General features: G+C 48.1%; 1 protein-coding gene across 1 annotated transcript in view; it reads right to left on the bottom strand.

Annotated features, from left to right (window-relative positions):
• The window catches only part of LOC123751376 (mucin-4-like), a 52,934-nt gene that overhangs the window by 10,942 nt on the left and 20,567 nt on the right, over positions 1-21,425 (bottom strand). The window lies entirely within an intron of this gene.

Below are 21,425 nucleotides of genomic sequence, written 5' to 3'. Positions count from 1 at the left end.
TAGTGACAGTATTGGGCAGCGCCACTCATCTTGTGAGTGGACACACCACCATAGTGACAGTATTGGGCAGCGCCACTCATCTTGTGAGTGGACACACCGCCATAGTGACAGTATTGGGCAGCGTCACTCATCTTGTGAGTGGACACACCACCATAGTGACAGTATTGGGCAGCGCCACTCATCTTGTGAGTGGACACACCGCCATAGTGACAGTATTGGGCAGCGGCACTCATCCTGTGAGTGGACACACCGCCATAGTGACAGTATTGGGCAGCGGCACTCATCTTGTGAGTGGACATACCGCCATAGTGACAGTATTGGGCAGCGGCACTCATCTTGTGAGTGAACACACCGCCATAGTGACAGTATTGGGCAGCGGCACTCATCTTGTGAGTGGACACACCGCCATAGTGACAGTATTGGGCAGCGCCACTCATCTTGTGAGTGGACACACCGCCATAGTGACAGTATTGGGCAGCGCCACTCATCTTGTGAGTGGACACACCGCCATAGTGACAGTATTGGGCAGCGGCACTCATCTTGTGAGTGGACACACCGCCATAGTGACAGTATTGGGCAGCGGCACTCATCTTGTGAGTGGACACACCGCCATAGTGACAGTATTGGGCAGCGGCACTCATCTTGTGAGTGGACACACCGCCATAGTGACAGTATTGGGCAGCGGCACTCATCTTGTGAGTGGACACACCGCCATAGTGACAGTATTGGGCAGCGGCACTCATCTTGTGAGTGGACACACCGCCATAGTGACAGTATTGGGCAGCGGCACTCATCTTGTGAGTGGACACACCTCCATAGTGACAGTATTGGGCAGCGGCACTCATCTTGTGAGTGGACACACCGCCATAGTGACAGTATTGGGCAGCGCCACTCATCCTGTGAGTGGACACACCGCCATAGTGACAGTATTGGGCAGCGGCACTCATCTTGTGAGTGGACACACCACCATAGTGACAGTATTGGGCAGCGGCACTCATCTTGTGAGTGGACACACCGCCATAGTGACAGTATTGGGCAGCGCCACTCATCCTGTGAGTGGACACACCGCCATAGTGACAGTATTGGGCAGCGCCACTCATCTTGTGAGTGGACACACCGCCATAGTGACAGTATTGGGCAGCGCCACTCATCTTGTGAGTGGACACACCGCCATAGTGACAGTATTGGGCAGCGCCACTCATCTTGTGAGTGGACACACCGCCATAGTGACAGTATTGGGCAGCGCCACTCATCTTGTGAGTGGACACACCGCCATAGTGACAGTATTGGGCAGCGGCACTCATCTTGTGAGTGGACACACCGCCATAGTGACAGTATTGGGCAGCGGCACTCATCTTGTGAGTGGACACACCGCCATAGCAGCATGTACAACACCTCTTAATGAATGACTGAAAATAATAATTACCAGCATATGGATTTCTTGAAAATGGCTCGCTGGCTCTCCTTCATTAGCTAATGGCATCAGATACCATTGACAGATTTTCGGTAGACACGCAAATGCTGGTCCACAAGTAGAAGAACTTTAATACCTTGAAAGGGTTACTGGGAATGTGTTCTAGGAGTTCTTCTTCATATAACATTAATAATTACGTAACTAGCGTTTAATAAGATAATAAGATTGTTATTTGCTTAGCTAAACGAACTAGAGGATTCAGTTCCTGAACCGATTATTTGCCTCTGTAATCCTTTACACCAGCGCCCACGGGATGGGCATGGGGTGCATAATAAATAAATTGAATTCTTCATCCCAAGGTTTACATATCCATTGCAGCCCGATGGGTCAGGCACTTCATTTAGAAAATTGTTCAGTTTATTCTTGAAGAAGCCCACTTTTGTTCCAGCGGCATTTCTTATATTTGCGGGGAGGACATTGAACAACCGTGGACCTCTGATGTTCATACAGTGTTCTCTGATTGTGTTGACCAGACCACACACTAGAAGTTGAAGGGACGACGACGTTTCGGTCCGTCCTGGACCATTCTCAAGTCGATGAATGCGGGGGTTCTCTGATTGTGCCTCCCTACCTTGCCTGGGGAGCTATGTCCTGAAGGAAGCGCTCTTCCTGTATCGGGTACAGTACCCGGGCATTTTACAGTGTTTGTCAATATTTCTTTCTGAGTGAGGGTGGGTGCCGGGGGGGAGGGAGGGGGGGGGAGGGGGGGGGTAAGGGCGCCCCAGGAGAGAGTAGTAGTAGTAGTACGCCAGACAAAACGCATCTAGTGCGCCCATTCACTGGGAAACATCACTCGCATTTTTCTCCCAGATTTTAGCCGATGGCTGTGTAGTGTGGTGAGGTGAGGCGAGCACCGTGGCCACCAGTGCTGCAGCACCGCTCCTCTGCCAGGTAAGTTACGGGCTCACCATAGCCCGTGCTACTGGCCCCGCTCCTCTGCCAGGTAAGTTACGGGCTCACCATAGCCCGTGCTACTGGCCCCGCTCCGGTGCCAGGTAAGTTACGGGCTCACCATAGCCCGTGCTACTTGCCCCGTTCCTCTGCCAGGTAAGTTACGGGCTCACCATAGCCCGTGCTACTTGGAACTTGTTCGGAGTAGCTGAATCTATAACAACACCACCACCACCAGTGCTGGGTGGTTCCCTGTCGCCCACCTTGTCTGCCAGTGTCAGTCCATTTCTCAGGGAGCCCGGGTCCCATTCCCGAGAATAAAATGAAAGCTAACCTTCTAATAACACAGATGAGTAGTAGAGACGTCAGAAAGAACTTTTTCTGTCTATGAATCGTACATAAGTGGAACGGACAAGATGAGGAAGTGGTCCAAGCCAGCCCCATATACAGTTTTAAATGTTATTAAGATATGAAAAATTGTGAAAAGTGTCACTGTATTGAACAAATGATGGTCAAAAGGCGGGGCTAAAGAGCCAAAGCTCAACCCCCGCAAGCATAGATGAGCACACACCTAGTTGGGGGATGACCCCCCCCCCTCCCCTAGGGAGGTCTGGTAGCTGAGTGGACAGCGCGTGGTACTCATAATCCTGTGGCCCGGGGTTCGATTCCCGGCGCCGGCAGAGACAAATGGGTAGAGTTTCTTTCACCCTGCAAGCACATAGGACTGAGGACATATATAGCGACACAACCCACCTGGGTGCTGCCAGCATGTCCTCTCGCCTAACTATGCGACACATTACTAAATATTAAAGCACCGCGAACAAATCCACAAGGGCCGTGACGAGGATTCGAACCTGCGTCCGAGGTATAAACCACCGCAATATTGACGTTATGCGTCGGCCTTGATTGGTTGGGTGGATTGATTGGATTTGTTCGTTTGTAGAACCGCCAAAACAGTTACGGAGTCAGCTGTCGCTCCAGGGGCTAGATTCACGAAAGCAGTTACGCAAACATTTACGAACCTGTACATCTTTTCTCAATCTTTGGCGGCTTTGTTTACAATTATTAAACAGTTAATGAGCTCCGAAGCACCAGGAGGCTGTTTATAACAATAACAACAGTTGAATGGGAAGTTTTCATGCTTGTAAACTGTTTAATAAATGTAACCAAAGCCGTCAAAGATTGAGGAAAGATGTACACGTTCGTAAGTACTGATTGCGTAAGTGCTTTCGTGAATCTGGCCCCAGGTACCTAGCCCTGACACCTACCTCACCTCGTGATTACCGTGCGATGATTTCGGGGCTCGACGTCCCCGCGGCCCGGTCCTCGATCAGGCCTCTTTGTTGCTGGACTGGTCAATCAGGCTGTTGGACGCGGCTGCGCGCAGCCTGACGTATGAATCACAGCCTGGTTGATCAGTTATCCCATGGAGGTGACACGGCCACACAGATAATTAATCATTAACACATTTCTCCCTTAATATATGTTAATTGCTATTGATACCTGCCCCTCGCACGGCATTTTATCATTTAGGGCGGCCATTCAGCCTAAATATTATATATTTAACTTTTAATTAACTCCCATGTTAAAACGTCTATCTTTGGCCGCCCTGTATTTATAATTCGTTTAACTATGAATGCGCACAAATGTTTACATTCTCACTTACGAACCTGGGGCCAGATTCACGAAAACACTTACGCAAGCACTTACGAACCTGGGGCCAGATTCATGAAGCAGTTACGCAAGCACTTACGAACCTGGGGCCAGATTCACGAAGCAGTTACGCAAGCACTTACGAACCTGGGGCCAGATTCACGAAAACACTTACGCAAGCACTTACGAACGTGTACATCTTTCCTCAATCTTTGACGGCTTTGGTTACATTTATTAAACAGTTTACAAGCATGAAAATTTCCCATTCAACTGTTGTTATTGTTATAAACAGCCTCCTGGCGCTTCGGAGCTCATTAACTGTTTAACAATTGTAAACAAAGCCGTCAAAGATTGAGGAAAGATGTACGGGTTCGTAAGTGCTTGCGTAAGTACTTTCGTGAATCTGGCCCCTGGTCATTACAAGCGTGGCCTAGAGTGAGGCGCGCGAGTAATGGGCTTTATATAGATGTGTTTATGGCAGGCGAATACGGGCTCACCATAGCCCGTGCTACTGGAACTTATTGTTCTGAGTAGCGAATCTTAAACAACAACAACAACGGCAGGGGAACTGTCACACTGTGTTGTGGTGAGACCTGGGGCCAGATTTACGAAGCAGTTACGCAAGCACTTACGAACATGTACATCTTTTCTCAATCTTTGGCAGCTTTGTTTACAATTATTAACCTATATGTAGAATAAAACACTCAAGACTGGAGATCTCTCAGATATCTAGAAAAAGACGAATGTAATCCCCAATATTAAATAGGAGTACAAACAGGATTCATTAAATTATAGAGCTGTACCACTGACACGCATTGCTTGCAATATGTTAGACAATAGGTTATCACAATAATGGAGAACCCAGAGAGGATAGCAACATAAATTTAGAAGTCTCCGTGGTGTAGTGGTAAGACACTCGCCTGGCGTTCCGCGAGCGCTATGTCATGGGTTCGTATCCTGGCCGGGGAGGATTTACTAGGCGCAATTCCTTAACTATAGCCTCTGTTTAACGCAACAGTAAAATGTGTACTTGGATGAAAAAAACGATTCTTCGCGGCAAGGGATCGTATTCCAGGGACCTGTCCGAAACGCTACGCGAACTAGTGGCTCTACAAGAATGTAACAACTCTTGTATATATCTCAAAAAAGTGAAAAGTCATGCCTGACAGACTTGACAAAGTTGCTAAGATACGTCAGGAAAAAGAATTCTGAGTAGATTGCATCTTCTTCAAGTGGTTAAATAAGCATTTGATACTTGCTAATGGAAAGCTGGTGTACAGTGTAGAAAAATAGCTTGGGACAGGGGTACCTGGGAGACAGGGGTACCTGGGAGACAGGGGTACCTGGGAGACAGAGGTACCTGGGAGACAGAGGTACCTGGGAGACAGAGGTACCTGGGAGACATAACACAGGACCATAGTCAGACATGTTACAAGTGGGATCCCCCAAGCCTCGCATCTGGAGCCATTACTATCCGTTATTTATGCGAATGAAGTAACGGAAAGAACAAGCTTATATATCTGTCATTTTTTGCGAGTGATGCAAAAACTAGTAAGAAACCTAAAACCTTAGGAAAGTGCAGAAAATTACAGGAAGACCTTGACAAACTCCAAAGGACGAATGGTTGCTAGAGTTCAACCCCCGACAGGTGTATAGTAATGAAGATGGGAAAGGGAGAAGAGAGACCAGGAAGTATCTACACCATATCTACACGAAATGGAAAGATACAAAGGTAAACAGAGGCTACAATTAAGTATTGACGCCCAGTAAATCCTCCTCGGCCAGGATACGAACCCGGGCCAAAGCGCTTGCGAAACGCCAGGCGAATGTGTAACCACTTCGCCACGGAGGAAATAACTACGAGAACAAGTTCAGAAAACTGAATCTCAACCCTGGAAGAGAGAAGAAACATGAGGGGACATGATCGCAACATACAAGATACCTTGAGGACTTGACAAGGTGGACAAGAACCAGATGAAAGGGACACAGGTGGAGTCTGGAAATGCAGATCAGTTGAAGAAATGTATGGAAATATTCGTACGGCTGGTCAACAAGCGGAATATATTGGAAAAAAAATATACGAAAGCCACTTTCGTGCACAACTTTAAGGCCTACACGACTCAAACGTCATTAAGGTTGAATGAAACAACAGTTAGTAGTTTAGTGACGGGGAGGGGGAATACTGAGCAATACTTGTCTCTCGTAGTCATTGTTAGGTAAACATTATCTCGTAGTGGCACAACCAGCTCCTGCTGTTGCAGCAGCAGCAGGAGCAGCAGCAGCAGGAGAGGTGGTGGTGTAAGAGGGGGAGCTGCGCAGTAGGGTAAGGTACGCGCTGGTTCTGACTGCGCAGAAAGTGTAGTGAAGCCCACGTGACCACCACCACCACCACCAGCCCTGACTGACTCATGGCTCCCCACACCCCGTCCACCAGCTGCCTCCCTCCCTCCTTCACCCCGGTCCCTCTCACCCCGGTCCCTCACCCCCGGTCCCTCTCACCCCGGTCCCTCTCACCCCGGTCCCTCTCACCCCGGTCCCTCACCCCCGGTCCCTCACCCTGGTCCCTCTCACCCCGGTCCCTCACCCCCGGTCCCTCTCACCCTGTCCCTCTCACCCCGGTCCCTCTCACCCCGGTCCCTCACCCTCACACCCCTTCCTCCTGAACCCCTCCCCCCGATACTCCCCCCCCCCACGCACCCCTCCTCGGCCCCTTGCTGTATTCATCGTCCCTCACCCCTCACCCCCCCTTCCTCACATCCTCCCTCCCCCCCCTCCTCACTTGAGCTTTCACCACCTCCCCTCTTGTTCCCTCTCTTTCTCACCCTCTCCCTCACCCGCTCCCCTGAGTACGCACCTCTCCCCTCACTACGCCCTCACCCTCCAGTCTTCACACGGGGCGCCTCACTATCCCCTCACACACCATCCCCTCACTCACCATCCCCTCACTCACTATCCCTTCACTCACCATCCCCTCACTCACCATCCCCTCACTCACTATCCCCTCACTCACCATCCCCTCACTCACCATCCCCTCACTCACCATCTCTCCCTCTAGCTAGAAGCACCAACCCCCTTCTGCAGTTCATCATTTCAGGTCCTGACTACCTCCTAACCTCACTTCAAACACCTCATTCTTCTCATCTAGTCTCCAGTAAACCCAGCAAGTTTACCAGCTGTCGCTTCACAACCGGATGGTCCCGGGTTCGATCCCCGGACAGGTTCTTCACGCCTCATTACTCCGTGTAAATGTTCAGTGAATATGAGGGACGAAAATGAATAGTTCACAACCACCAGTGACCACACCACAACCACCAGTGACAACACCACAACCACCAGTGACCACACCACAACCACCAGTGACCACATCACAACCACCAGTGACCACACCACAGCCACCAGTGACCACATCACAACCACCAGTGACCACACCACAACCACCAGTGACCACACCACAGCCACCAGTGACCACACCACAACCACCAGTGACCACACCACAACCACCAGTGACCACACCACAACCACCAGTGACCACACCACAGCCACCAGTGACCACACCACAACCACCAGTGACCACACCACAACCACCAGTGACCACACCACAACCACCAGTGACCACACCACAACCACCAGTGACCACACCACAGCCACCAGTGACCACACCACAACCACCAGTGACCACACCACAACCCCCAGTGACCACACCACAACCCCCAGTGACCACACCACAGCCACCAGTGACCACACCACAACCACCAGTGACCACACCACATCTACAAGTGACCACACCACAACCACCAGTGACCACAACCACCAGTGACCACACCACCAGTGACCACACCACAACCACCAGTGACCACACCACCAGTGACCACACCACAACCACCAGTGACCACACCACCAGTGACCACACCACAACCACCAGTGACCACACCACAACCACCAGTGACCACACCACCAGTGACCACACCACAACCACCAGTGACCACACCACAACCACCAGTGACCACACCACAACCACCAGTGACCACACCACCAGTGACCACACCACAGCCACCAGTGACCACACCACAACCACCAGTGACCACACCACAACCACCAGTGACCACAGCTTAAAACTGTGAAATCCGTAGGCAGCTCTTCATCCAATTATCAAGGGAAAGCGCCAAGCCATTTCGACTATATAGCCCTTGGAAGGGGCCAGGAAAAGGATTTGGGATGGGACGTGGAGGAAGGAATGGTGCCCAACCACTTGTGGACGGTCGGGGGATTGAACGCCGACCTGCATGAAGCGAGACCGTCGCTCTACCGTCTAGCCCAAGTGGAAAACTGGTAGAAACTAATGTGTATTTTCTTGTCAATTTCTAGGCGGAAGACTAATAATTAAGTGTGTAAGCTAAGCTCATTAATTAACGAGCGGATTGGGTGTAAGTAAAGTAGGTCATTAATTAAAAAAAGGCGGGTATAATAGACGATGCATTTGTTGAGCTGCGTGTAAATAGGCACCTGGGGATTTAGAGAGCTGTTGTGTCTTGCATCCTGGGAGGGGGAAGGTCCGTCGAACTCCCTCCAGCTGTGTCTGGGTACAAGTGACAGGATGAACAACCCAGCGGGTTTTCTTCCTATTGGGGAGTGTTGTACATGCTGCTATGGCGGTGTGTCCACTCACAAGATGAGTGGCGCTGCCCAATACTGTCACTATGGCGGTGTGTCCACTCACAAGATGAGTGGCGCTGCCCAATACTGTCACTATGGCGGTGTGTCCACTCACAAGATGAGTGGCGCTGCCCAATACTGTCACTATGGCGGTGTGTCCACTCACAAGATGAGTGGCGCTGCCCAATACTGTCACTATGGCGGTGTGTCCACTCACAAGATGAGTGGCGCTGCCCAATACTGTCACTATGGCGGTGTGTCCACTCACAAGATGAGTGGCGCTGCCCAATACTGTCACTATGGCGGTGTGTCCACTCACAAGATGAGTGGCGCTGCCCAATACTGTCACTATGGCGGTGTGTCCACTCACAAGATGAGTGGCGCTGCCCAATACTGTCACTATGGCGGTGTGTCCACTCACAAGATGAGTGGCGCTGCCCAATACTGTCACTATGGCGGTGTGTCCACTCACAAGATGAGTGGCGCTGCCCAATACTGTCACTATGGCGGTGTGTCCACTCACAAGATGAGTGCCGCTGCCCAATACTGTCACTATGGCGGTGTGTCCACTCACAAGATGAGTGCCGCTGCCCAATAAACTCGCCCCTCGGGGCAAAATTTAAAAATAAAAAAGTACAGAGGTTTCTGACTCCTACTAGCGGGCTGAGAGTTATCCCTTCCCTGTCCTCATGTTAAGACTTATCCTGCTGGGGCCAGATTCACGAAGCAGTTACGCAAGCACTTACGAACCTGTACATCTTTTCTCAATCTTTGACGGCTTTGTTTACATTTATTAAACAGTTTATAAGCATGAAAACTTGCCAATCAACTGTTGTTATTGTTATAAACAGCCTCCTGGTGCTTCGGAGCTCATTAACTGTTTAATAATTGTAAACAAAGCCGCCAAAGATTGAGAAAAGATGTACAGGTGCGTAAGTGCTTGCGTAACTGCTTCGTGAATCTGGCACCAGGACTCGACCCCAGACCAAACCACTGGCGAGGCAGGATATAAGTGGACCAAGCGAGTGGCGATTTGTCTCTACTTCGGAAATTATATATAAAAAAAAAAACTCAAATTCATGGCAACTCTGCTTCCTCAGCGGGAGTCGAACTCGCGATCCGTAATAACTAGACCAGAACAGAAAGCCACATTTGCCGTCGCCCCAAACACAACCTCATTTTATTTGATCTCAAACACACAATTCCCCTCATGGCTTCCCCTCACTCACACTCCACCTCCAACCCTCACCACTTCGCCCCTCACTAGTCACCCACCTCATCCTTCGCTCCTTCCCCTCACTATTTCCCCTCACAACCTCATTTGTTATTGCTCAGATGGTCGTATTGTTAATTCCAATTGCTTTTTTCCTTACCATATTAACGAGTATGAGTTCAAGATGGCGGGAGTGGCAGTTGCCCGCGGGCGTCGCCAAGTCTTCAGGTCTGAGAACGATGTATAAGACCCAAGTCTTCAGGTCTGAGAACGATGTATAAGACCCAAGTCTTCAGGTCTGAGAACAGTGTAGAAGACCCAAGTCTTCAGGTCTGAGAACGGTGTATAAGACCCAAGTCTTCTGGTCTGAGAACGGTGTATAAGACCCAAGTCTTCAAGTCTGAGAACGGTGTATAAGACCCAAGTCTTCAAGTCTGAGAACGGTGTATAAGACCCAAGTCTTCAGGTCTGAGAACGGTGTATAAGACCCAAGTCTTCAGGTCTGAGAACGGTGTATAAGACCCAAGTCTTCAGGTCTGAGAACGGTGTATAAGACCCAAGTCTTCAGGTCTGAGAACGGTGTATAAGACCCAAGTCATCAGGTCTGAGAGCGGTGTATAAGACCCAAGTCTTCAGGTCTGAGAACGATGTATAAGACCCAAGTCTTCAGGTCTGAGAACGGTGTATAAGACCCAAGTCTTCAGGTCTGAGAACGGTGTATAAGACCTGAGAAAAGTATATGTGTTTCTCTATGTACCTTGTGGAGGCTCCGAGGATCAAAGGTCCCGCGGCCCGGTCTCCGACCAGACCTCCCTCTACATCATCGCTAGCTTTGGACCAAAACAGACCGTAACCTCACTACCCAACCCAACCCAACCTAACCACAGGTAGACATGTTGTGTTGAATATGTGGTGTGCATGAGGTATGGTACGTCACTATGAGGTATGGTACGTCACTATGAGGTATGGTACGTCACTATGAGGTATGGTACGTCACTATGAGGTATGGTACGTCACTATGAGGTATGGTACGTCACTATGAGGTATGGTGCGTCACTATGAGGTACGGTACGTCACTATGAGGTACGGTACGTCACAATGAGGTATGGTGCGTCACTATGAGGTATGGTATGTCACTATGAGGTATGGTGCGTCACAATGAGGTATGGTGCGTCACAATGAGGTATGGTACATCACTATGAGGTTATGATGTTAATGTGGGTGTAGGTTTTGGGTGGTACAACTCGGCCTCCTAATAGAGCGTCGCATTTTGACGTATACTTTCCCCTAAGGCCATAAATTGTCGTACTAGAAAATGGAAGCGGCTGGCGAAATTGACGTACTGTCCCGTTTTCTGTTTTGGGTCCTCTGGTAGGTTATCTTGAGGTTATCTTGAGTTGATTTCGGGGCTTTTTTTTTTTAGTGTCCCCGCGGCCCGGTCTTTGACCAGGCCTCCACCCCCAGGAAGCAGCCCGTGACAGCTGACTAACACCCAGGTACCTATTTACTGCTAGGTATCAGGGGCATTCAGGGTGAAAGAAACTTTGCCCATTTGTTTCTGCCTCGTGCGGGAATCGAACCCGCGCCACAGAATTACGAGTCCTGCTCGCTATCCACCAGGCTACGAGGTTAGGATAAGGGGCCACTTTAGTCCGACAGTTTGGCGACGTTGGGGAGACAGTTTCGTGACGTTGGGGAGACAGTTTCGTGACGTTGGGGAGACAGTTTCGTGACGTTGGGGAGACAGTTTCGTGACGTTGGGGAGACAGTTTCGTGACGTTGGGGAGACAGTTTCGTGACGTTGGGGAGACAGTTTCGTGACGTTGGGGAGACAGTTTCGTGACGTTGGGGAGACAGTTTCGTGACGTTGGGGAGACAGTTTCGTGACGTTGGGGATAACTGGTGATGCTGGGATGGTGGCCAGAGGTGGCTCTTGTACTCACCTAGTTGTGCATGGGAGGTTGAGCTTCGACTCTTTGGTCCTGCCTCTACTCAAACTCTTAACATTTCCTCCAGCCATTGATCACTTCCAACACTCACGAGATTCCAGCCATTACTCCAGGCATCATTAGCCATAACTTAGAGTCTTAGATCATATCTTAAGTGTGTCAGAGTTGAAGGTCGTAAGGTCAAGGTCACATGAATGAGTAGTCCGGCGACGATCCTTCTCCCTCGAGGGACCCATAACCTCGGAGAAGAAAATAAAGAGTACTCAGAGAAGTATATATATTATATGTCCACAGAAAAATGGGAAAGGGGGGATGAACGTTTCGGCCTATTAAAGCCGTTGTCAACACCAGATTGACCGAGAGAAAGAGAGGGAAGGTGGAGGCCAGCAGCTGGAACCTGACCCCCTCCCCCCCCCCCGGGGAAAGATTTACCCAGAGACAGGTATACATTACACACAGAGATCACACTAACGTTGTGCATCAAATGAACAAATCCACAAGGGCCGTGACGAGGATTCGAACCTGCGAATCTCAGTCGATTAAGGCAGTGTCTGGGATGCTCCCGGACGCAAGTTCGAATCCTCGTCACGGCCCTTGTGGATTTGTTCAGGTATAGATTAGCTTAGAACGGTCAGAAGGAACAAGCGGTCAGAGAATAAGTATGAAAGATTAAACAAAAAACCTCATTGAACAGAGACATTATTTGATTATCATATTGTTATGAGACAATGTAACTCTCCCTATCAGAGTTTTTTCTTAAACTGTTGTGCAATATTGTAACCTAAAAATGGGTCAAGTTTGTACATACCAGTACTAACATTGAGAAGATTTGGACACTGACGGATTAGGACAGACTCAATCAAATTCCATTCCACGAAACTGCTGCAATTGGCAATTTCGCTCCTTCCCAATTAATAGTGTGATCATATAGACTTGTGTGTAGATACAAAGCACTAGATTATCTTGAGATTATCTTGAGATTATCTTGATTATCTTGAGATTATCTTGAGATGATTTCGGGGCTTTAGTGTCCCCGCGGCCCGGTCTTCGACCAGGCCTCCACCCCCAGGAAGCAGCCCATGACAGCTGACTAACACCCAGGTACCTATTTACTGCTAGGTAACAGGGGCATAGGGTGAAAGAAACTCTGCCCAATGTTTCTCGCCGGCGCCTGGGATCGAACCCAGGACCACAGGATCACAAGTCCCGCGTGCTGTCCGCTCGGCCGACCGGCTCCAGACGTTTGGGCAGTTGTAATACTATAAGCATGTTGTGACAACCGCAATTGTAAAGACTTCCCTGGAAACACAAACTGAAACTGTCTCTATTTTCCGCTTGTAACAACTTGTAATAAAGTTGTTACATCTTGGCTTAATGTGTTTATGACGTATTGGAACGTTGTTACAACTTGATATATTGGTTGTTATAACTGGTTAGGTGGTGTTAAAACTTGTTCCAACGTTGTACCAACGTCGTAGTTTCGGTGTGTGTTTGGCGGGTTTCCTGTTTGTCCAAGGTACACAGACTCACAACCATCGCAGGGCATCGAATATTGGGCAGTTCTAATACTATAAGCATGTTGTGACAACCGCAATTGTAAGGACTTTCCTGTTTGTCCAAGGTACCCAGACTCACAACCATCGCAGGGCATCGAATATTGGGCAGTTCTAATACTATAAGCATGTTGTGACAACCGCAATTGTAAGGACTTTCCTGTTTGTCCAAGGTACCCAGACTCACAACCATTGCAGGGCATCGAATATTGGGCAGTTCTAATACTATAAGCATGTTGTGACAACCGCAATTGTAAGGACTTTCCTGTTTGTCCAAGGCACACAGACTCACAATCATTGCAGGGCATCGAATATTGGGCAGTTCTAATACTATAAGCATGTTGTGACAACCGCAATTGTAAGGACTTTCCTGTTTGTCCAAGGCACACAGACTCACAATCATTGCAGGGCATCGAATATTGGGCAGTTCTAATACTATAAGCATGTTGTGACAACCGCAATTGTAAGGACTTTCCTGTTTGTCCAAGGTACCCAGACTTACAACCATCGCAGGGCATCGAATATTGGGCAGTTCTAATACTATAAGCATGTTGTGACAACCGCAATTGTAAAGACTTTCCTGTTTGTCCAAGGCACACAGACTCACAACCATCGCAGGGCATCGAATATTGGGCAGTTCTAATACTATAAGCATATTGTGACAACCGCAATTGTAAGGACTTTCCTGTTTGTCCAAGGTACCCAGACTCACAACCATTGCAGGGCATCGAATATTGGGCAGTTCTAATACTATAAGCATGTTGTGACAACCGCAATTGTAAAGACTTTCCTGTTTGTCCAAGGTACCCAGACTCACAACCATCGCAGGGCATCGAATACACACAACCTGCTCTACCAGGGAAGTGTTGTATTGACTTGGACTTGATCGTACTATTATTGAACACCAAATTGATATTAAGGTTCTTAAAAATCAAGGGAAGTTTTTCTACTTCTACCACATAATCTCTCATGGATCAAATGGATCTACTTCTACCACATAATCTCTCATGGATCAAATGGATCTACTTCTACCACATAATCTCTCATGGATCAAATGGATCTACTTCTACCACATAATCTCTCATGGATCAAATGGATCTACTTCTACCACATAATCTCTCATGGATCAAATGGATCTACTTCTACCACATAATCTCTCATGGATCAAATGGATCTCTAATGGATCATAATCTCTCATGGATCAAATGGATCTCTAATGGACCAAACTCTCACAAGTCAAGCCTGGCCTCGGGCCGGGCTTGGGGAGTAGAAAAACTCCCAGAACCCCATCATCCAGGTATATGTGGGCCTGCGGGCCGCTCCAAGCAACAGCCTGGTGGACCAAACTCTCACAAGTCAAGCCTGGCCTCGGGCAGGGCTTGGGGAGTAGAAAAACTCCCAGAACCCCATCATCCAGGTATCAACTAGGTATCATAAGGTACCACCAATGAGTTTCTAATTTCTGGTTTAGCTTTGGGGATATGATTATAAAACGTACGTTTAGCTTTCTTAAACGAGCAATCCAATATCAAATCTACCTATACTTTCAAAAATATTTGAAAAACTAATTACAAACAGCTCTATTCCTAATTTTGTAAAACTTACCACATTAAGTCCCTGCCAGTTTGGCTTCCGTTTTCAAAAGAGTACGAACGATGCCATTATTAGTCTGTTTAATATAATCTACTCAGCCCTTGACAAAAATTAGTTCCCAATTGACCTCTGCATTGACCTGAGAAAGGCCTTTGATACTGTAAACCATAACTACCTCTTAAACTTCACTACTATGGTATCTGAGGCCTTGCTCTGGACTATATTCGTTTCTATATCAGTGACAGACACCAGTATGTAACCATCAATATCCTAACCTGTCCACACTTTACCATTGACAGTAGGGGTGCCACAGGGCAGTATCTTGGGATCTCTCCTATTTCTTATATACATCAATGATTTGCCAAATGTTTCTAACATTTGGCAGTAAATCATCAAATCAGATTCAACTTCAGATAGACAATGTTAACATTACCAATAAAAATGAAGGGAAGTTCCTTGGTCAATACATAGCCAAGAGACTCAACTTCACCACCCATATACAACACATAGACAAAAAAATCGCAAAAAACGGTTGGTATACTTTATAAAATCAGATATTATGTCCCCCACTCTGCTCTCCTCCCATTATACTACGCACTAATCTATCCCTATCTTACATACGGTATCTGTGCATGGGTTTCAACCACTGTAAATATCCTCAAGCCTATCATCACTCAGCAAAAATCTGCTATTAGAACTATAAGAAACTTTGCCTTCAGACAACACACAGCCCCTCTGTTTAAGTCCCTTAACATGCTAAACATGCACTCCACACATTCTCATGTGTTATGTACATGTACAAAACCTTGTGCCTAAATGCTAATCTTGATCTGAAACTTTTCCTTGATATGTGTAATATAGCACCCATGAGCACCACACCAGAAATAAATATATCTTTGATATCCCCAGAGTCAGACTAAATGGCCCAATCTCTGGAACTCACTCCCTGATGAATTAAAACAACTGTCCAACCTCTGCCCTGTTCAAAATTGAAACCAAAAAGTACCTAATATCATCCTCATAGTTTCCTACCTTGTGCTTCACACTCACACTGTTCTTGTACCACCCACTTCCCCAATATTAGTACTTAAGACTAATTAAGTACTTAATCTTTACCAGTGTAATCACCTCTGTCAAATTATATGGTTGGTTCAAAACCTTGCAACAATGTGCTTTTTCACCTTACCTGATATGATAGATTAAGGACCTGCCCGACTATGTGTGTTACTGGCTTTGCATGAATGTACAAATATCACTCTAGTGTAATCTCACCAACCCATTGTACCTTGTAAATAAAATATTATTATTATTATTATTATTATTATTATTATTATTATTATTATTATTATTATTATTATTATTATTATTATTATTATTATTATATCCACTTCACCTTCTCCTAACACATCCACTTCTTCAAACTACCCTTTAGATCCCCCAAGAAATTCTATATTGATCAAACTTAACAAATTTGCACCACATCTTCGGAATCCTACATAAGACCGTCACGAGGACTCACCTAACGTCTCTTGGGCTCCGTCTCTCACAAAGAGCTCTTCGTCAACCTGCAAAGAATCCTGGACAAAATTCCTCTCTCGAGGATCAGGATATGCCAAGAGGAAATGGTAGGTGAAGTTTACGTCCTATATGGCACTGAAGGATGTCTTAGGGACGGACTCTTTCCTTAGCAGCCAGCAAGATGTACTTCTCCTTTTGGGAGAAGTATAGCGAGTCTAAGATGGAGTCCGTCTCCCCTTGAGAGACTGCTGGACGTTTTAGATGGAGTCCGTCTTCCCTTGAGAGACTGCTGGACGTCTTAGATAGAGTCCCTCTCCCCTTGAGAGACTGCTGGACGTCTTAGATGGAGTCCGTCTCCCCCTGAGAGACTGCTGGACGTTTTAGATGGAGTCCGTCTTCCCTTGAGAGACTGCTGGACGTCTTAGATAGAGTCCCTCTCCCCTTGAGAGACTGCTGGACGTCTTAGATGGAGTCCGTCTCCCCCTGAGAGACTGCTGGACGTCTTAGATGGAGTCCGTCTCCCCTTGAGAGACTGCTGGACGTCTTAGATAGAGTCCGTCTCCCCTTGAGAGACTGCTGGACGTCTTAGATAGAGTCCGTCTCCTCTTGAGAGACTGCTGGACGTCTTAGATGGAGTCCGTCTCCCCTTGAGAGACTGCTGGACGTCTTAGATGGAGTCCGTCTCCTCTTGAGAGACTGCTGGACGTCTTAGATAGAGTCCGTCTCCCCTTGAGAGACTTCTGGACGTCTTAGATAGAGTCCGTCTCCTCTTGAGAGACTGCTGGACGTCTTAGATGGAGTCCGTTTCCCCTTGAGAGACTGCTGGTCGTCTTAGATGGAGTCCGTCTCCTCTTGAGAGACTGCTGGACGTCTTAGATAGAGTCCGTCTCCCCTTGAGAGACTGCTGGACGTCTTAGATGGAGTCCCTCTCCCCGTGAGAGACTGCTGGACGTCTTAGATGGAGTCCCTCTCCCCTTGAGAGACTGCTGGACGTCTTAGATGGAGTCCTCCCTTCCCTTGAGAGACTGTTGGACGTCTTAGATGGAGTCCTGGAAGGAGTTGAGGGTGGAGTGGTGGAGGGTGAGGGTGGTGGCGCGGGGCACACACTCAGGGCCTGCCTGACCTTGGTAGTAATAATTAGGCTCTGGTCTGCCTGGCCACCCTCCTCATACACCGCCTCCTCCAACTCTCACTCCTCCAGTGTGTGTGTCTCTCTCCCTCTCTCTCACTCACTCACTCACTCACTCACTCACTCACTCACTCACTCACTCACTCACTCACTCACTCACTCACTCACTCACTCACCCACTCACTCACCCACTCACCCACTCTCTCACTCACTCACTCACTCACTCACTCACTCACTCACTCACTCACTCACTCACTCACTCACTCACTCACTCACTCACCCACTCACCCACTCACTCACCCACTCACCCACTCTCTCACTCACTCACTCACTCACTCACTCACTCACTCACTCACTCACTCACTCACTCACTCACTCACTCACTCACTCACTCACCCACTCTCTCACTCACTCACTCACTCACTCACTCACTCACTCACCCACTCACTCACCCACTCACCCACTCTCTCACTCACTCACTCACTCACTCACTCACTCACTCACTCACTCACTCACTCACTCACTCACTCACCCACTCACTCACTCACTCACTCACTCACTCACTCACTCACTCACTCACTCACTCACTCACCCACTCTCTCACTCACTCACTCACTCACTCACTCACTCACTCACTCACTCACTCACTCACTCTAAACACAACCAGCCAATCGGTTTTACTCCCAGGTCCCCATTTGCTGCTGGGTGAAAAGAGGCAGACAGTTATGGATTGGTTCCCCAATCAATCCTCCCTGGGATTTTGCCATTGCGTGTGTACTCACCTAGTTGTGCTTGCGGGGGTTGAGCTCTGGCTCTTTGGTCCCGCCTCTCAACTGTCAATCAACTGGTGGAGACAAATGGTGTAGGTGTACAGATTACCCTGCACGCACACACGCATGCACGTACTCACCTAATTGTACTCACCTAATTGTGCTTACGGGGGTTGAGCTTTGGCTCTTTGGTCCCGCCTCTCAACTGTCAATCAACTGGTGTACAGATTCCTGAGCCTACTGGGCTCTATCATATCTACATTTGAAACTGTATGGAGTCAGCCTCCACCACATCACTTCCTAGTGCATTCCATTTATTAACTACTCTGACACTGAAAAAATTCTTTCTAACGTCTCTGTGGCTCATCTGGGTACTAAGTTTCCACCTGTGATCCCTTGTTCGTGTCCCACTCGTGCTGAAGAGTTTGTCTTTGTCCACCCTGTCAATTCCCCTGAGAATTTTGTAGGTGGTTATCATGTCTCCCCTTACTCTTCTGTTTTCCAGGGATGTGAGGTTCAGCTCCTTTAGCCTTTCCTCGTAGCTCAATCCTCTCAGTTCCGGGACGAGCCTGGTGGCATACCGCTGAATCTTTTCTAACTTTGTCTTGTGTTTAACTAGGTATGGACTCCAGGCTGGAGCTGCATACACCAGGATTGGTCTTACATAAGTGGTATACAGGGTTCTGAAAGATTCCTTACACAAGTTTCTGAAGGCAGTTCTTATGTTGGCCAGTCTAGCATATGCCGCTGATGATATTCTTTTGATGTGGGCCTCTGGGGACAGGTTCGGTGTGATATCAACCCCCAGATCCTTCTCTCTATTTGATTCTTGCAGGATTTCCCCTCCCAGATGATACCTTGTGTTCAGCCTCCTGCTCCCTTCGCCTAATTTCATCACCTTACACTTTCCAGAGTTGAACTTCAGCAGCCATTTTCTAGACCATTCCTCCAGTTTATCCAGGTCATCCTGTAGTCTGTCTATCTTCATCCGTCTTGATTCTTCTCATAATTTTTGCATCATCAGCAAACATCGAGAGGAATGAGTCTATACCCTCTGGAAGATCGTTCACATATATTAGAAACAGGATGGGTCCAAGTACTGAGCCCTGTGGGACTCCGCTGGTGACATCTCGCCACTCTGATGTCTTCCCCCTCACCGTTACTCGCTGTTTCCTGTTGCTTAAGTACTCCCTTATCCACTGGAGCACCTTCCCTTTTACTCCTGCCTGTTGCTCCAACTTTTTTAACAGCCTTTTATGGGGTACTGTGTCAAAGGCTTTTTGGCAATCCAGGAAAATGCAGTCGGCCCACCCTTCTCTTTCCTGCCTAATTTTCGTTGCCTGGTCATAAAATTCTATTAAACCTGTGAGGCACGATTTACCATCTCTGAACCCATGTTGGTGGTGCGTTACAAAGTTATTTCTCTCCAGATGCTCTACGAGCCTTTTCCTCACGATCTTCTCCAGCACCTTGCATGGTATACAAGTTAAGGAAACTGGCCTGTAATTCAGTGCCTCTTGCCTGTCACCCTTTTTGTATATTGGGACCACGTTAGCTGTCTTCCAACTTTCTGGTAAGTCTCCTGTTTCCAGTGACCTGTTATACACCATAGGGAGTGGCACACTTAGTGCTTCTGCACCTTCCTTTAGTATCCATGGTGAGATTCTATCAGGCCCAACAGCCTTTGTCACATCTAGCTCCAGCAGACACCTTTTGACCTCATCACTGGTGAGGTCAAATTCCTCCAAGGTTTCCAAGGTTGCCGCCTCCTCATTTAGTGCAGGGGCTTCTCCTTGTTGTGTGTGTGTGTGCATGCGTGTGTGTGTGTGCATGCGTGTGTGTGTGCGTGTGTGTGTGTGCATCCGTGTGTGTGTGCATGCGTGCGTGCGTGTATTCGTGCATGTTTGTGTATGTCTGGCCAACTACTGACTATCCCTGGGATGCAGTCCCCAGAAAATATCTGACTCCCCGGTACCTATTTACTGCTAGGTGAACAGAGGCATCAGACGAAAGGATACACTATCAATTTCTTTCTGCTCCTGTAACAATGGACCCCAAACATCAAGTTTTGGCTCCTGTGGTAAGTTAGAACAGCAAGTTCTCCAAAGGTTTCAAAACGTCACGAAAATTTTTAATTTAAACTGTCCATTCCTAACCTAGCAGACTGAGCCAGAGGACCCAAAACAGAGAACGGGACAGTACGTCACTTTCGCGAGCCGCTTCCATTTTCTGTTACGACAATTTTTAACCTTAGTACACATACGAGCGGAAAGTTATTTGTAAGAGGAAGGGTTGCCTGATAACTGGTCTGAGCATTTTCTGTTGTGAGGGCAGACTCTTCCAAGTTCTTTGTGGGTTATATCAATCCAGTTATGGGGTTATCAGTTATAGCCACCATTACAGTGTTACCATAGTTCTACAATAACAGCAGTACTGTAACGATTGTCATAATGTTGACCACAAACTAGAAGGTGAAGGGACGACGACGTTTCGGTCCGTCTTGGACCATTCTCAAGTCGATTGTCATAAACATTACAATGGTAGCAACAATGTTTGTGGCGAATGTTACAGTGGTAACATTACAGTATCGTTACAATGGTGACTTTACGTAGTGTTACAAGGTGGCACGGGCATGAATAGCCCGTAAGCAGAGTGGTGCAGGCCGTGATGGGCTATCAGATGGGGTACAAGGTAAGGCGCACAGGGTACTAGGAACTACCAGATGAAGTGAGGTTACAACCATCTCATGTTATAACTTAGCCTTTATTAGCAGACCAAGAATGAATAAATGAAGGGGTCTGGCTGGCAGGGGGTGTGGTTGGTGGGGTGTGATTGGCAGGGGTCTGGCTGGCAGGGGGTGTGGTTCGCAGGGGTCTGGCTGGCAGGGGGTGTGGTTGGTGGGGTGTGATTGGCAGGGGTCTGGCTGGCAGGGGGTGTGGTTGGTGGGGTGTGATTGGCAGGGGTCTGGCTGGCAGGGGGTGTGGTTGGTGGGGTGTGATTGGCAGGGGTCTGGCTGGCAGGGGGTGTGG

The sequence above is a fragment of the Procambarus clarkii genome, chromosome 81 (genome assembly GCF_040958095.1).
Source record: "Procambarus clarkii isolate CNS0578487 chromosome 81, FALCON_Pclarkii_2.0, whole genome shotgun sequence".
Lineage (NCBI taxonomy): Eukaryota > Metazoa > Arthropoda > Malacostraca > Decapoda > Cambaridae > Procambarus > Procambarus clarkii.
This window is presented reverse-complemented; position numbering and strand designations above follow the sequence as displayed.